The 18764-nt window shown below is 37.4% G+C and overlaps 1 protein-coding gene across 1 annotated transcript in view; it reads left to right on the top strand.

Annotated features, from left to right (window-relative positions):
* NOVA1 (NOVA alternative splicing regulator 1) overlaps positions 1 to 98 on the top strand; it is a 158062-nt gene extending 157964 nt beyond the window's left edge. The window contains 1 exon segment of the mRNA XM_037394814.1: positions 1 to 98. This exon segment is cut by the window's left edge and continues 5019 nt beyond it. The gene's annotated coding sequence lies outside the window, so the exon portion shown is untranslated.
* The last annotated feature ends 18666 nt before the right edge of the window (positions 99 to 18764 follow it).

Below are 18764 nucleotides of genomic sequence, written 5' to 3'. Positions count from 1 at the left end.
TGAAAAAAACGTTTTGTGAAAACTAATAGAGGATGATAGTGGGGAATAACAAAGGTAGGTCTATGTATTTGCCTTTTATTACAATTCTATTAATTAAAAAAAAAAAACCAACATGAGTTGATTACTATCTAGCAGGATGAAGAAGCAGTCCGTTTCATTGCTATGCAAGGACAGAACAGAAAACAGCAAAACAGAAGGGTGTCTCACATACACTGGGTCAATGCAACTCGCTTGTCCTATGCTCATCTCTGAGAACTGGTGACAGTGATTTACAGTATAGCAATTCATCTTATGAATGCAATGATAACATTACAGAGCAATGAGTGGTGTAGCTTTTGAGACACTTAATCAAAGCACCACAAGCTGCCATGACAGGCACCAATATATGTGAAACAAACCTTCTCAGGCAAAGGAAAAGACAAACCCAAGTTTCCCTGCTGTGTATTTGTTTTAGTAACTTCATTTCAGGAGATCTGCCTGGCCATACATGAAGAGTGCCCTAAGTGTCAGAAGGGTATAAAGTGGTATAAAAAAACCAATTGGTAGCTGACTCCGAAAATTGAGATCTGCTTGTTTTCTCCACAGAACAGTATAATCCTATTTGTTGTTTCTGTTTCATGCTACATTTTGTTTTAAAATATCTGCTATTTTAAATTCTGGTTAACTTAACACACTGCTCTGAATTCATTTATCATTTGGTTGAGGAGGGAAATTAAACATGTAAACCAGTTGTGGGTGGTGGTGAAAGCCGCCTATGGCACTTCAAGCAGTGATAATTTGTATGACTTTCTGTATATTAAACCATACTTTAATATTGATTCTGTTTGTGGTGTATTAACTGTTATCCTTTCTTGGTAAAGGAAATGTGCTAAGCAGATAGTTACTGTTCTAAATCAACAAGGCAATTTTAGAGTCACATGAAACTGTTGAAACCTACCACTCAGTAGTTTGTCTGCTGGATTAATCATCTTTATTGTTCCTTCTGGGGGTGTCTCTCTTCCTTCGTGCAACATATTTCTAGCAGGCAGGCTTATCGTGAGAACTTACGACACTCCAAGGATGTGATTATGTGACCATCATTGTTAATATTGTGCCCTACATATCAATAGCATAGTCCAGGGTTTCAGAGCTGTCTTTAAAAAGAAAAAAAGCAAATTACAGAAAATGTTTTCTAAAGCATGTTATTATATTTCAGAGTACATTTTATCTCAAAATGCTCGTACAATTATTTTGTATTAGCTGTACTCCTTTCTCAGAGCAGTTAAAGGGACCAGAAGAAAAGGCCAATATGGGGGAAAAAAAAAAAAAAGAGTGTAAGTGTTTTAAATTGTTTGCAAGATTATTGTTAAATAATCAGTAAATATACTACAGGAGAGGTACTGTGGGACTACTGAATTTGTGTTGATGTCATTGGAATTCAACCATAAGTCAGTAATCAGAATAAAATCATGTTTCTAGTGCTGCAAAGAACTACAGTATGTGACTACTCCAGAGGAATCTGGATTTTGTTTAGTCCTTGTTATTGTTACAATAATTTTAATAAATTTATAACTTGAAACAACATAAACTGCAATGTAATTTAAAAGAAAAAAAAGCATATGCAAGAAAGCAGGATGTTTTCAAAACTCTCGCTGTAAATCGGAGGACACCTTCCTATTGTAGTACTGTTGTTGAAGAAATGGCTAGTAACTCTCTTTATGCCTCCTGTTTTGTTTTTGATCTGACCACAGCTCTGGGAAGAAAAAGTGTTTTTAAAGAAATAATTATTTTGCATTTATGCACTAGACTGGAACTTTGGTCTTCATTTTTAATGGGCTGCTCTAAAAACATAGAACTATGTTACAATTAGCTAGCTTGTAGTCTAGATACATGATATAAGTAAAATGACTGTATTATCTTTGCTGATGTATTCAATGCTGCACTAAATGCAGCAATTTATCTCAAGAAGCATTCATGTTACTAAAGATACTATGATGACAATTAAGCAAGTATATCAGGATAATCAGGTTTAATATTAGTATCTTTGAAACAAAGTTGTATTGCAGTTTTAAAATATATTTCACTAAATAAGTGGCATTCTTGGTTACTTAATCTGAGCTGTTAATAAGGAGGAGGGGGCAATTAACACTTATATTTTTAACCTAATGTAACAACACAAAGTAAACCCCTCTAAAAGTAATTGCTTCTTTCTCTTCTAAAAGCTCGCTTGGCAATGTATCACATCCCAAACTTTTTTGAAGCCCAGTGAAATTCTGCAATAGTCTTACCTAGCAGCAGCTCTTCCTGGCACAACGTGTTATTCCTCCTTCAGCACCTACAGGGTGTAACACACATCATTGAAACATTTTAATTTCTACTGTGCATGCTAATTTTAAATTCAGATTGGAGCTTTGAGTATTATTTAGCTTGAAAATGGAAAACGTAAGCAAAAAAAAAAAAAGGCCATATTTGAGAACCTCTTTTTACATGACAGTTGATGGAAACATCAGCAATATTGTTTGCTAGCCTCCATGTCTGTTTATGTGAATGTCTTAATTCTACACACACCTGTAAGCCAGTATAGGTAGAAGTATACAAATTGGATGCAAATTATTTAGTAAACTGATCTAATGTGCAGTTTTCCTTCATTGAGCTAAAATAGTCAGTGTCCTGATATATTCTCATCTGACTTAATACAACTGCACAGGCGCATCTAAACATAAGCAGTTGCAGACTGAGATGTGGAAGAGAAGAATGAAGAAGCAGTAACAGTGATTTTATGAAAGCCACAAGACTGCAAAAGTATGTCATACAGATAGGTTTACAAAAAGAAGAATCCATGTTACCTTTGATTATAGTGCTTCAAAGAACAAGTGTATTTTCACTGAATACTTACTTGTACACTGTCAGTAAACTCAATTCCCAAAGAAATTTATTCTTTTTTTTTTAAAAAAAAAAAGATTTTTGAAGTGTCTGTTATAATTAATTTCCCCTTTGCAATTCAATTCTCTTTCTTTTTTTTTTTTTTCTTCCCCCGCCCCCCCCCCCCCCCAATCAATGGACATCGCTTGCTGTACAGTGAAAAGAAGGGGAAATTTTGAAAAGAAGGATATTCCTAATCAGACTGCATTACTTACTCGGAGCCAATTTGATTGCATGTGACTAATGCATTAATTTTTATCATTATTATAGGTCATCAAGACAAGCAATGGAGTGTCATCACTGAGAATAATTTTAAGTCAGAGATTGGATTGTTTTTTGCTCCCAGCATCAGCGGGACTAATAGGGCTCATGACATCCATGGGTTCAGGTGTCTGCTCTTTTGCTATAAGAATTTCACTACATTATGTTTAAGCAGAACTCCTGATGAAAAACACTAATTCCAATTTTAACTGAACATGCATATTTCTATATATAAATATAAAAAAAGTTAAGTCTTTGATTCATGTGTTTAAACCAAGCATAAATGGGTATAAAAAAGGACTGGATTTTGCCCACATATAGGCAGGTATATCACCTTTATGTGCAGATTTGCATGTCGGTCAATATTATTCACAGGAATTATTCACAAGAATTTCACTACATTATGTTTAAGCAGAACTCCTGATGAAAAACACTAATTCCAATTTTAACTGAACATGCATATTTCTATATATAAATATAAAAAAAGTTAAGTCTTTGATTCATGTGTTTAAACCAAGCATAAATGGGTATAAAAAAGGACTGGATTTTGCCCACATATAGGCAGGTATATCACCTTTATGTGCAGATTTGCATGTCGGTCAATATTATTCACAGGCTAACATTCACACAAGCTTGTTGTGGTTTGGTGGAGAATCTCGGTTTTGAAGGGGCTAAACTAATGAAGAAACAAATAGCAGTGTTGAAGTGATTGATTGCAGTGTAGGTGATTGACTTTATAAATATAAAAGATAGCAGAAATGTTTATGGTGGTCTTATTTTCCCAGACTGGAGATAACTTCCTTAAAAAAAGGTATTACAGAAAAATGGTCCAAGGGAGATAAGGGTCTTTAAAGTGCCCAGCTTGATACAATTTGGCTTCCTGTGAAATCAATGGGAATTGTTCTAGCGGCACTGGCCAGAAAATGATGTCTTCTAGCAACAGTGAGGTTTTATTTTGTTAAGTTGAACTGATATGATTGAAGCTGCAGTCTAATTTCATCAACTCTTAAAATAGGGGGTCATCATTTGGAATGCATACTTTGAAATTATTCACTGCATCAACCAATTCTGTTCAAGTTCAGTGTTAATAGAGGGGCATTTCTCACTAGGGTTAACCTTAAATACACCAAGGAAATACATCAAAATAATTTACCTTGTTTATATAGGAGGGCATACTTCAGAAAAGAAACATCGTCCAAAATAAATAAACCTACTGAAATAAATTACAAGTATGATTACTAGCCTTTTTCTTAAAAGCAATTTTAAAAGTTGCCATTTCAGTTTAGATGTGTATATGCTAAATACTGTGCATATAAAGTCACTGAGCAAAACCTGATGATTTTTCTTCTATAAAACTCTACTTCCAGCTCTTCCAAAGATAGTTATTAAATCACCAATAGCAATAAAGGACATTTGCAGTCCCTTTTTTACTATGTATTCTCCTATTAAGCAGTGTTGCTGTAGCACACCTCATATTTTACTCATTCAAAATAAAGAAAAAATAGTATGATTGTGTCCTAAGAATGCTTCTATAAATACTGTTAAAGCATTGAATGTATACAGCATATGTAGTCCCAATACTGCATTATGCTGGAATGATATCATCCCAATTTTTCTTACCTTTAACGTAAGATAAACTGATTGATCCAATTGTTTGGGTTTTTTTCACTCTCAACATCTATAACAGAAAATAAAGAAGTTACTTAATATGAAAAAGGTGAGTTTTCAAACTTGCATCATTTTAAAGAATGATTTGTAGGAAATGAAATGACCTGGCTGGCTAATATTTACCATATTATTTTAAGAAATACAGTTGTTTAAGTCTTCAAAGTGCCCATCCATTTTTGCCTGTTATCAAAATGTATTTGTTTAATATCAAAACGGATATAAAAGGAAACAGAAAAAAAGAATCAAATAGTCCCCCTGTTTTGCTTTGGTTTGATGGACAGGATTATCTATCTTGTCTGATAGACAGAACAAGCACACTTAGCCCAGTGAAACAGCACACAGGTCTGTGAGCGGTAGAACAGGCAAAAAAATAGGTATCTTTTGTTTCCAGTGTGTGTCTATATGCATATATACATGTTTATGTTTTTAGCAGAGAGCACTTATATCAAAGCCAAAATGTTCCCCCCTCAACAAAAAAGAAATTTCAAACAATGACTTTTGTCACAGCTTTGTTTTATCAGAATTATTCTGTCCATTTCACTTGAAATAATTACGCACTTTCCACAGAAGTATTCAGAAAACTGGAACTGACTTAGGGTAAGTTAACATCTTCCATGTCCTACCTCAGAGAAGCAGCAAAGAGGTCATTTTGGCTACACAGAATCTGGTCTTTGTATAGAACTATATTATAAGACCAATTGTAGATAGTTTTAATTCAGGGATTCTGAAGATAATTTAATAATACCCCAATTGCAAGGTGCATTACTGCCTGAAACAGCTGATTGGGAAAAAAAACAAACAAACAACAACAAACAACAAAAAAAGAGTTGCAACATGTTGTAATTGCCAACTTTTAAATTGGTCCTCACTACTGAATCACTTGGCTCAGCATATTGCAGTGTCATAGACTTTGTGCTATCTAGGGTCGGGACAGGAAGACAAAGTCAAGCAAGTTAACTGAAACTCATTGTATCTGGGGATTCATTCTGTCTGCAGGAAAAAAAATACTCATGTAACAAACTGATTTTGATGGAATTAGAAATTAACTTCTAGAAGACAAGTCCAGCAATTTATTCCTCCTTGGATTTTTCCTTATTCATCATTTTCTCCACATGGCTATAGAACCAGACATTTTTGAAATTGTATTTTACAAAGACTTGAATCCAATGCCCACTTGGACATATGTGTCTAAGCAAGCATGGTTTTTTTCTAGGTTTACAGATTTTATGGCTAAAAAGCAGCAATCTATCTTCCTACATGTCATACGTGCCTCTCCCTGTTCTCTCTCTTAGGCTTCCAAAGGGTACAAATTGTCTTCCACCTAGTCTTCTACCTACAAGGCCATCTCCAGTTACCAGATTCTTACATCTAAAGGACTTACCTAGTGCCATTATTTCTTTTTTTTTTTTCAGTATGTGAAAATACATAACTGCAAAACCTTTCATATTGAGAGATCATATTTTTTCAGGCATGATTTGTCTTAACTTGGCTGTCTTTGAACTTCAAAAGAAGGTTTCTGCATAAATTCATTTGACCTATAGTATATACATTTTAGAAATGTGAATTCTTTAGGTAAAGGATAATTCCATAGATAGCCATATTGTGTGAGCCAAGTACACAGGCTTGATCTTTTCCATTGCTCAACATATATCCATAATTAGTAGGTCATGCTCCTTAAAATTTTCTGGGAGAAAATTCAGCTTTGCTAAAAGCAGTAAGATTTCTGTGAAGCCAAGATTTTAACTGTGAGCACGTGACCTTCTACTGGATGTTTTTTTTTTAATTATTCCAGTTATCTAAATAGAAATTGAAAAATCCTGACACAACACTATTTGTTTTATGCGGCCCACATTCTGTAAGGTTATATATTTGATATGATGGTAAGGGCTAATATTGCATATTATCATCTACTGGCTTTTTCTAGTCCTTCCTTTTGTGTGCACCCATGCTATGCATGGCAGGGTTACAGGAAAGTCTACACAGGCTGTTGCATCCCCTTTCTTTGCCCTCCCTGTAAAGTCCATATGCTTTGTTACAAGTATTGCAGGCGCATTGCTGTCCAATCACTCCCATTCCAAATTCCATCTCTTTATTTCCTCTTCCCAGGCCAGATTCAAAATGCATGTAGTGATTTTAGGCAGGGTAAAACCCCACAAAAACACAGTGTTAGAATAGTAGCAGTTTAGGTTCTTCAGTTGTTTTCTCTTGACCTGGTGCAAAGGAGAGCACACGCACGAAAAGCTTTCTCCCACATTCACCAGAGCTTAGCCTGAACTCTGGTGTTCATTGTTGCATAACTTGGATTGTGTAGTCCACGATGCTTATTATATCACAGCCTACACAAACCTATCAGTAATATCAAGTATTAGGCATGAAATCAAAGTAGTTTTGGAAAAGTTAAGAAAGATGAGGAAATTTGAAAGTGCAAGTGATGTATAAAAGGTGTGTACTGTAGGTGGTGTAAGTCAACCATTACTAACTACATTGCAAATACAATGTTAGAGAATACTATCATAGGTACATAGCAGTTCTTCATTGTAAAGGAGTGTTTGCAGCAATGAAATTATTAGTAACTACCTTCTATGAAAACAATGTGGCTTAGGAGGAAACAACATTTCTGGAGGTAAGATCTTTTTTAAAAAATAAAGAATCATAATCTTCAGAGGGACATATGTATGGAGAAACTATTCTCACTGTTCAAGCCAATATTTTTTTGGTCAAGTAATGTTATTATTACATAGACTAATGATATTAAATATTCATCGATTGAAAGACTTACCTTGATAAGTTATGTGAAAAAGCTATTTCTTTGTGTATACCAGTATTGAAAGTCTCAACAAACACTATTCTTACCTAAGTCAGCTCTACTTAGGTTAAAAAGGCCTCAGTATAGTGTAGGCATTGGCATAATTTGGCCCTATTTGCCCATGCTGTGTAATTTGCCCTGCAGACAAATAAGACATTGTAGTCTGGAGCTTGTCTCAAAATGATGAGTGGAGTTTGCCATCCAGTGAGACCCTTTAGAGATGAAAGCAAAGGACAAAGGCACGTGTAAAAGACATATGAAAGAAAATATCACTTGAGCACCACACTATTCCTTCTAGGCCATATTCCATAATCAATTTGAATAAGTTAATTGATGTAGATACAGCTCAGCCTGGCAGAGATGATAATCTTAATTAGGAAAAATGGTCTCACTGCAGGGAAATAGGCTGCAACTGGAGGTGCACTTGGAAGAAAGATCTGATGTTTTCAGTTGTGGAAATTATTTCTAGCTCCTGCTTATAAGGCTCATTTGTCAAAACCCCAAATGTTCTGACATTTTGCATTGTACAAGTAGCCTTTATACAGGCAATGCTCTGATGTCTTGTACAGGAAATACTGTTATTCCTGTCTGCATGCTTTCCCATGCAGAAGTCTAGAACCCAACCCTCATACCTTCCCCCAAGCTTGACTATGTAAAATGTCTGTATCAAGTGTAACAAGGGTCTATATCAACTGTATCTAACTTAAAATGAGGTGTATCTCTTATATTTAGGCACCATTGGATAGTTTTGTACGACAGTCTATCACTGTTGTTTGGAGTTATCTCATTAAATTTCTTTCTGTGCATCATTAGTACTAAAGATACTTTTTCCATTTTTACTATATAGCAGTGGAAATGTTTGATAACGTGGTAGTTCTCACCTTCGTCATCAAGACCATTGTATTCTTTCCTACTCACCATATTTTTACAACAGATTTATTCAGAAATTCTTGAGCATATAGTCATTAAAACTTTGTAATACTTTGGTTGCATAGATGTCACTGGTGTGATATAAAAAGTGTTGTTTAAAAAAGAACTCCTAGTTTTGAGCATCTCCAGTAAGACTACAGATTGAAAATTACTTTAACCATCATTTACTTAATTCTGCATTCTACATCAGAGATTTACATGAATCATTGTTACCACTGTGGCGGTGAAGTATGGTGAAGTGGTGAAGTATGAACAATTAACCACTTCAGGTGGATTCATAGTCATGTTGCTTAAATTTCCCTTGTACTCTTTTCCACCGAAGGAAAAACAAACAAATCAAACAAAACAAAAACTACCCCCAAAGACGGTCCTATCCAGAACTAATAGGGAGGTAGTTAGAATTTTTCCCTTGTTTATCTAGCTACCAGAAAGTCATACACCAGGTAGGAAAAGTCATCATATGAGATGCAAAGAGATCAAGAAGCAAGTACAAAAACAGAGTAAAAAACCTTATGGTTTGCAGCACTCCTAGCAGTAAGCTCTGAGGGGCTGGTAATACACATAATGGCATTGATGCAGTCTAAGTAATGGGTAAAACCCAGCTGTTTATAGGTATAGCAAAATTATATGAAATCAATTGCAAAAAAAAAAAAAAAAAAAAAAGAAAAAAAATGCCCAACAAAAGGAAGCCAAATCACATTAATTTTGCTTTCAACCAGCATTTCCAAATGCATTAAGACTTTGAACTATAACACAATCATAAATTTTAAGTGCTTGATGGAATAATAATTTCTTGGAAGAGAGGTTTGAACCACATTGAAGCACAGTAATGTGAAAAAATAACTTGTCTTATTTTAGAAGAACGGAGTCAGTATTCACTTCCATTTTACATTCCATAATAATTACATGTAACATGGCATAGTTGCCAAGACAAAGATCTTCCTTGGACATTTTAAGCTGCTGAATTTTGATCAGTAATATAGATGGGATTCTATTAAATAACTGCCTTTGAGGATTTTGCCTTAGCAGGCCACCAGGAAGCTTGCATTTCAGAACAGGGAATGGAGGCTTCTATTTCTTTTCTTTGTTTGTTCCTGGACCTTAGAAATTACCAAACATATCCGGGTTTGAACCCTGCACTGAAATTAGTAGTTGCCTGGTCTGCCTTTCACTACTTACGTTACTTTAGGTTATGTCACTAAGTTAAAATAAATTCTAAATCTTCAAATTCATGAGGACTTTGAGGGATATAAACATATGAAGGAATATGTTAAAAGGCTAAATAAACTCTTCCCTCCCCCACCCCCCTGAATCCTGAAGGTAAAAAATGACTCAATCTTTCAGTTTTTTTGGACTTGGCACCACCTCTTTTAATGATAGAATTGTTTTCTCAGGCTGTATACCAACTGGTCTATGTAGGATATACAGAAGCTGAATCAAGCTTAGCCATATGGCACCAAGGGTCAAATAAGTCTTGGAACCTACCTATAGCTGTCTCCCACAGCTAGTGTGATAATAGAGGGAAGTTTTGGAATCCGCTGTCTTAAGACAAGCTGAAAAGTGGGATATTGCATGTGGTTTGGGCTAGGTGCAATCAGTCTAAGAATCTTAAAAAAATAATTATAGCTTCATATTAAAAAGAACAAAACAAATCAATCCCTAGAGTTCTGTCCAGCCCTAGAAATCCAGTTGTCTGTGGGTATTGCCCCGTTTCATTTTAAACCACATCAGCCCAGAGCCGTTGTTAAGACTTCCCAGTCTGAACCCCTTGGAAAGTCCTGCTGCAGCCACTTTTACAGTGTGAAGAGGAGGTGGTTTCCCTGTTGTAAATACTGGCTGCCAACTGATGCAGTCATCCAGAAAGCAAGAGGGCTGGATTCACTGTTTTTCCCCTCATCCTTGAGGAGGCTGAATGTGTATCATACTACAAGAACCATCAGACTATCACCAGGGGATTGCGCTGAAGGTGCGCCACACCAGTAATGGAGGCAGTGCTGTCATTCAAGAAATACCATTCCTTGAGGAGGCCAGAATCTAAGACTCTGCTATCCTCCATCTTCTGTTTGTTGTCTGTCAGACAACAGAATTCTTTTATGTCCCTCTTCCTCTCTATGGTTATGAATTTTGCAATTTTCATTTGTATTTTGAAGAAAGATTTTTCCCACCCAGAGGAAGCTTGCTGGTCATTATTCTGGAAGGTATATGCAAGGTATTCTGGAAAATATGGGCTTAAACCCTTAGTTTTACTGACTTAATGGACAAATGCGTTATATAATCTTTTATATAAATTATGACTATCAACATTCCTACCTCATCACATTCTTTAATCAAGGCTTTTAATGGGTGAGCTTGCTAACACTGAGGCTTTATGGTCAGAGGTATATTTCAAGGCAACGGTAGTGCCTTGCTGTAAACCTGGCAGCCTGTCTAGCTTCTGTGCCTCGTTGCCTAATGCAGACCTGCTGATAGCTAATTTTTTCAATTGAAATTTTCCACATCTCTAGATTAAATGCTCCTTATGACTTCCTTTGGGAGGCCTTCCCTTAAGTCTTCTAGTCAGTCATTTTTCATGATACCTGCTCTAAATTTTCCTTGTCGATTTCATTTACATCCTTCAGATTTTATAGCTCGTTCTCTCATTGGCTATTTGAAAGCAGGAGAGTGAACAGATGCTGTCAGACTGCAGTTACTAAACAATTAGAAGTGAATGCAGCTTCAATGATGGGGAAAAAAAAGAAGAAATGAACTGCTTCCTTATTCATATGTGTATGTAATTCCCATTGGTGGTTAATGAGAACTTCATAAAGCCACATGACAAACAGAGCAAACTTCCATTAAGTCATGTATGTAAACTGATTACAATGCAATCTCAGGTGAATAGCAGGAAGTTTCACCCTCAGTGGTACATGCATGCAGTTGGGAAAATAAGAATACAAACTTAACCCAGAAAGCGTAAAGCTTATCCTCTCAGAATATTTTCCATTGTGCACATGTAATTCCCTAAGATTTGTTTATAATTGAAAGGGTCTGAATATCTCTGCAACTACATATAGCCTTACGTCTCTCCCGTGTGTAAAGAATCAGCTAGGATGGATACGAGTCACTAGTTTCACAGTAAACATAAGGAAAACACCTTTGCTGGCCATATTTACATCCAATATTGCATTGGCTTAATCAAACGATGTCTTTTACGAGCCAATTCACTTAAACTAATCAAAATTTATCTGGAAGAGGGCATGCCAAATTTTTACTGATTCATTTCTGATTCAGAGCAGAATTTAAGACCATCCACATAAAAGACAATAGATAAATATATTTTATACTAATTTGACTTTAGTCAATGCAAAAACTGTTTCTGCATTTTCCATCCAAAGTCTACAAGCCATCTGAAGGGACAGGAGATTCCAGACTTACTATAAGTGAGCACAACACTCAGTGATAATCTGACTTGTGAACAAGCAGTGCTGCTTGTTTTGCCAGCCAGTTTTCATTGCCTAGGTGTCTTTCAGACTAGACCCAAAGACTATTACAAGTTGAAGTATGCTCTTCATTTTTGGAAACACCCACCAAAATCATTACACTCAATGGCTTTGAGATCACACTAGGCATCCATCTACATCTTCAGACACCTAAATATTTACAAATTTAGCCTTGTAGGCTGGTATTCCATTACTCTGGTTTTGATGACAGAGGTAGAGTCCCTCTTTCCCTGGCACCTATTCCTGCCTCTTCACATCCTAAGTTTACAACTCCTCCTATCTTACAGTACAGCTATTTAGAGGTATCACTTCCAAAATGACTGGGAATTAGAAAAAAAAAACACCTCAAACAAACAAAACAACACCCACCCACTCCCCAACAACTGAAAAAAACCAAAACCAAACAAAAACATCCAAACACAATAGGTAAAAAGGGCAGTATTTTGACAGGGATTGTTTCAGTGCACAACTTACCCTCAGACAGCTTTACCATCACCGGTGAAGTAACAAGCTATACCACAGTGGTAGGAATTTTTCTTGGAGCCAGATTGCTAATTCGTTTTCAATCTGTAAAAGAGGTAAAAATTACTTCATCACATCAAATAGAAGTTCCATAACTATTCTGTAATTACCAAGACTCCTGATAATGTGATTTCTTCCTTTGTTGTGATAAAAAATACCATGGACGGAGGTGGTCTGCATCATATAAATATTTTAAGTGTTTATTTGTACATTTTATTCCCTGTCCATTGTTAATTTGAAAAGAGCCTGATCCAGCCCAATAGATGTGAAGGAAATTACTCCAATGAGCTTTGGATATTACCTTAGATATTTAGCACAATTTTCTTGAGCTGCGATTAGTCAGTCTTTCTTTCTAGTTAGTTCTTTCAAAGACTGACAGGTGTTTTTTTACAGCCCTTTTCAAAGATTATCAGCCTATAACACAATCTTTTCTAAATACAGCATGGTACCTTGCCCTCAGAGGCATTTGCACATTGCATGCCTCTGAGGGGTCAGACACCTAACGATAACGTGGAAAATAAATGTGGCATGTACCTCATCAAGTACTGAATCACACAATTGCTGAGGGTGGAAGGGATCTCTGGAGAACACCTAGTGCAACCCCACCGCTCAGGTAGGGTCAACTAAAGCAGATTACCTTTGTTGAACTTTAGATAGATGATACCTGTCTGCTCACTTGTCCAGCCTGTTGATATCCCTTTGAATGGTAGTACACTCAGTGTATTATAGCTATTCCTCCTGGTTTTGTATCAAACCTGATCAGAATGAGCCCTTCCCCATCACCCAGGTCATTAATGATGATGTTAAATAACATTGGTGCCAGTACTGGACCCCTGGGGTATTGTGCTAGGGACTGGCCTCCGTCCAGACTTCATACCACTGACCACACAGTTCTTTGGGCCTGGCTGTTCAGTTTTCAGTCTGTCTTACTGTCCACTTATCTAATGTATAATTCATCAGCTTGTCTACGAGGTTAATATTGGAGACAGTATGAAAAGCTACACTAAAGTCAAGGCAAACAACATCCACTGCTCTCACCTCATGTATCAAGCTAGTCACATCATAGAAGGTGGCAACAGGGTTGGTCAAACACGATTTCCCCTTCAAAAAAAAGTGATTGGTGTAGTCAGCATGGCTTTATTTCCCCCTCCTTGTGTCTGGAAATAACTTCCAGGATTAATTAAATAAATTTAAAAACTCCATCACCACCTTTCCAGGGTCTGAGGTGAAGTTGACCTCCCTGTAGTTCCCAAGATCCTTCCACTTGAAGATTGGAATGACATTTGCTTTCCTCCACTCATTTAGGAACATTTTCCAGCCCCCGCGACCTTTCAGAGATAACTGAAAGTGGCCCTGCAGGGATATCAGCTGGCTTCCTTATCACTTGTGGGTGCATCACATCAGGCTCCATGGACCTGTGTATCTCCAGTTTGCTTAAATGTTTCCAACTTGATCCTCCTCCACTGAGGGAAAGTGTCCCTTGTTACAGACATTCCCTCTGGTCTCAAAGACCTGGGATTCCCAAAGGCCAGTCTTACCTGTAAGACTGAGATAAAGGCACTGAGAAACTTAAACCTTTTCTGAGTCCTTCGTCACAGAGCCGTTCCTCAGTGGACACACATTTTTTCTTAGTCTTCCTTTTGCTGTTTATGTACTTGTAGAATCCCTTCTTGTTGCCTTTGACATACCAGATTCAAGTCCAGGTGGGCTTTGGCTTTCCTAACCCCATCCTTGCACAATTGGACAGTCTATCTATATTCTACCTGGGCTATCTGCCCCATCTTCCACCTCTTGTAAATATCCTTTTTATCATTGAGTTCAGTAAGGACCTTCTTGCTCAACCATGCAAACTTCCTGCCACTTTTGTTTGTTTTCTTGCTTGTTGGGTTATTGACCTTGGAGTAGAATGGGATTAAAGTATTTAGCAGTAAATTAAAGGATCCTTTAATATCAATCAGATCTCATGAACCACCTTTCTCTCCAAGATCAAGTCCTATGAAATTCTTTCAAGAACCTCTCGCACAGAATGTTTGAGGTTGGAGGGGATCTCTGGAGGTTATCTTGTCTATCCCCCTGTTCAAGCAATACCAGCTGAAGCCAGTTGCCCAGGACTGTTTTCCAGATGGTTTTGAATATCTCCAAGGATGGAAGATCCACAAACTCATTCAGTAACCTGTACCTTTGTGCAGTCAACTTCACAGTAAAAAAGTGTTTCCTGATGTTCAGACAGAACCTCTTGCATTGCAGTTTGTGCCCGTTGCCTCTGGTCCTGTCAAGGGGCACCACTGAAAAGAGCCTGGCTTTGTCCTCTTTACACTCTCTCTTCAGGTGATTGTAGACATTGATGCCATCCCCTCTTCAAGCTTCCTCTTCTCCAGGCTAAACAGTCCCAGCTCTCTCACCTGTCCGCATTTGAAAGGTGCTCCAGTCCCTTAACCACCTTTGTAACCCCTCTGTAGACTCTCTCCAGTAGCTCCATTTCTCTCTGGTACTGAGGAGCCCAGAACTGGACACAGCATTCCAGATGTGGCTTCACCAGTGCCGAGCAGAGGGGAAGGATCACCCCTCTTGACTTGATGGCAACATGCCTCATAATAAAGCCCAGGATACTGTTGGCCTTTGTCATGAGGGCACACTGCTAGCTCATGCTCAACTTGTTTTCCACAAGGACTCCTAGGTCTTTTTTAGCAAAGTTGCTTTCCAGCCATTTGGCCCCAACAGGCACTGCTGCATGATGTTATTCTTCCCTAGGCACAGGGCTTCACATTTGGCTCTGTTGAACACAGGGAGCAGGAAAAATCTGAAGTCCAAGGTGGTAATCCTGCTTTTTTGCCCTGATCTAGCCTCTTCAGATCCTAAACTCCACCATCCCATTTTTACTGCAGCCCAAGGCTGCCTCTGACTTCCACACCCTGACCAGTTCTTCCTTGTTTGTAAGTATCACATCCAGCACAGCACCTCTCCTTGTTGACTCCTGGATCACCTGTGTCAGGAAGCTGTGGTCAATGTACTCCAGAAACCTCTTAGTTTGCTTTTGCCTTGCTCTGTTGTCTTTGTAGTAGATATCAGGGTGATGAAAGTCCCCCATGAGAACCAAGGTCTGGGGATGTGAGGCTTCTTATTGTTCTCTAAAGAGGGTCTCAACCACTCCTTCCCTGTTAAAGACTATCCATGTTGTCTGCTCAACAATTTGCAACCCATCAGCTCTCAGCTGGCTCATCATCCATCCCAAGGCAGAGCTCCATGCATTCCAGCCTTGTCTCTCACATACAGGGCAACTCCCTCTTCCTGCATTCCCAGCCTGTCCTTCTCAAGGGGCTTGTGTTTCTCCATTGCAGCTCTTCAGTTTTGTGAGCTAATCCCACCACATCTCAATTATTCCAGTGAGGGCATAACCCTGTAACTGCACACAGATTTCTAATACCTCCTGTTTGTTTTTCAGGCTGTGTGCATTAGTGTACTGGCATTTCAGAGAAGCACACAAGTGTGCTGGTTCCCCAGAAAGGGCACAAGAGCTTTCCTCACAAAGCTGTTGTGCGAGGACTTCCTTATTTACATGCCTATGCTTTTCATTATCCCACTTCAGCCTTATTTTGTTGATTGCCTTGTCCCTTCTATTCACACCACCTCAGATCCTTTGCCTGCCTACCTTATCCACCACTTGGTATCATGGAGGAAAGAATCAGGAAAAGTTTGGCATCCCCACAATTCAGTTAAACTAATCAAAATTTATCTGGAAGTATGTGAAACAGCCTGAATGACTAGCTATGCCCCAATTACACAGTTACCCATATTCTCAAGTATGAAAAGAAAGAAACTGTGTTACCAGCACCACTAACATGAGCTGCTTTCTTCTCTCTTGACCCATCGTCTCCACAGGTCTGAGGGCCACAACCGAGAAAAGAAATTTGGAAACCAGTCAGGCTAAAGGCTTGATTCCTTAGGTTCTGGTATGCTAATTGACAATACTTGCTGGAAAGTACTAAATGGCTGCAAACAAGATCAGCCAAATGGTCAAAACATAAGCTGGTGTTACTTACTGATGTAAATAGCTTCACAGGTTCCAGGAAATAATCATATTCCACCTGTTTCAATTCTTGATCTTTTTTCAGTTTTGTTTATTACTAATCTTTTGCCTATCATGAGAATATGTTACAATATAATAACAGCAATAGAATATAATTCCAGTAAAATTTGTCATAATACAGAGGATTAAAATAATATAAAATGTTAAAACCTTTGTCTCAGGAAAAGCAATATGAAAGGCAGAGGGACCTGCACACTCTTTATTCAAACAAACTCTATTTACATTATTTTGTGGGACAACTGTTCACAGTTCAGTCCCTCTCCCCATGCCTATTAGTGTTCTCTTTTAAAGATGCAGGTGACTGCTTTGCTACTGCCCAAATAAGCAACAGAGTTCAAGCCCATTGGCTTTAGAATACCCAAATTTGTGGGCTGATTTTGCTTTCTTCTCACTTTTATCATTTAATATTAAAGACATGAACACATCAGTTAGCTTTATTGGATGTCATTTCCCCCTTTCCTTCGTTTTAAAATGCACACTGTATATGGATGAACCTCTAACACTTCCCCCTTTTAGGAAAGGTATAAGCCCTTTCAGCCTTGTCTAGCTGTGATCCTTTGAAATCAGCTTTTAAGGGTTTGAGCTGAAATCCATTCTCATGCAGCTCTCAGTGCTGGTAAGTATCACCTCTCTGAGACAAGAAGAGGATAAAAAACTTATATATAAAAACATTATACAAAACATAAATGACAGACGCATAGTGCTGTTTGAGTCCAACCTCCTGTGAAAATGGGAATATAAGCAGAAAATTCAGTTTCTAAGAAAGACTTTGATTTGTTACACTTAAAACATCACTTCATTGCTCTTCATTGGCGGAAAGATTCAGGGGCTTAAACCATTAGGTATTGTTAGTTATTGGTCTTTGATAGTTCTCAAATAATCCTTTCAGGAAACCTGTGGTTTTGCTCAGGTCTGGTTTTTGTTGTAGGCCCGAAGGCACATTTTGCTCACAATGTAACACCGTATTTGACTGACCTATACATTTCCAGTCTTGCATTAGATTGTGACATATTTGTTGGGCAAACCTGATTTATACTTCATTAATCAAAGACTACATCAGCTTTCATTCTTCATTATTTATTTTAGCTAAACTCCTGCCAAATACCACTGTAGCCTTTTCTTCAGTAACATCTTGAAGAAAAAGATTTATGATGCAGTTTGCTTCCCAAGGAATGATTTTGCCTCAGTATTGTAGTTCATTATCTCTGCAGTTATCTTTGTTGGTATACATTTTGCAATATATAAATTTGATGGGCTGTAGGCATTTAATTGTAATCATTTTGCTAGGAATAATAATTGAAATTCTATAGTAAAATTAGAATTTTAAGTGTAAAGACAAAAAGATCCATTTTAAATAACATAACATTTAATGTCAGGCTTACTTATTTCTTATTTATGTGTTATAAGCAAAATTTTAAAAAGGTGACTTTGACAATGTATGACAAAAGCTGAGATTTACAAGGAAATTAAGATGTCTTTTCTAAGAAATTGCAGTAATAGTAATAAATTAGTATCTTCTGTAGATTAAATGTTCTTTATCATAGTAATAATGACTACAGAAGTGTTTAGCAGTTTTGCTTAGGACCCAAAAAGGAAATGGGTATCATACGCCATGTTGGACTTCATAGTTGGTAAATTCCTAATTTTTTGTGGGGTTTTGGTTGTTTATTGTGGATTTGTTTTTTTGTTTCTGGGTTTTTGTTTGTTTGGTTGGTTTTTTCCCCCCTTTGGAAAGGAAATATGAGCTTAATTTAATCTTAGCTGTTTAAAGTCAGCTTTTCAGTAGACAGGTGGCCAGCTTTTTCTGGAGAAGGGGTTGGAAAGAAGAACAAGTAACTAAATAGAACTTAAATATCTTTAGAAGGTCACATCAGTAACTGTTTCTTTAACAATCTTTGATTGTGTGCTGTACAAAGGAAGAAGCAATCCTCTGATAGTTACCTTCTGCACTACAATATAGCTGTTTTTTTAACTTTGACAGCCTGAAGTTAAATGTCTAGTTTCTATTTGCACTACAAATTTAGCTATTTCAGAAAGAAATCTGCAGAAACCAGCATACCTGTCAGGGGCACGTTTAGGCTAGCCAGAAAGAGAGCCCGAATGGAAGAGC

This window comes from Falco rusticolus, chromosome 7 (assembly GCF_015220075.1).
Source record: "Falco rusticolus isolate bFalRus1 chromosome 7, bFalRus1.pri, whole genome shotgun sequence".
In the NCBI taxonomy this organism is placed as follows: domain Eukaryota; kingdom Metazoa; phylum Chordata; class Aves; order Falconiformes; family Falconidae; genus Falco; species Falco rusticolus.
Note: the sequence above shows the minus strand (reverse complement) of the source record. Positions and strands in the feature narration are given on the sequence as shown.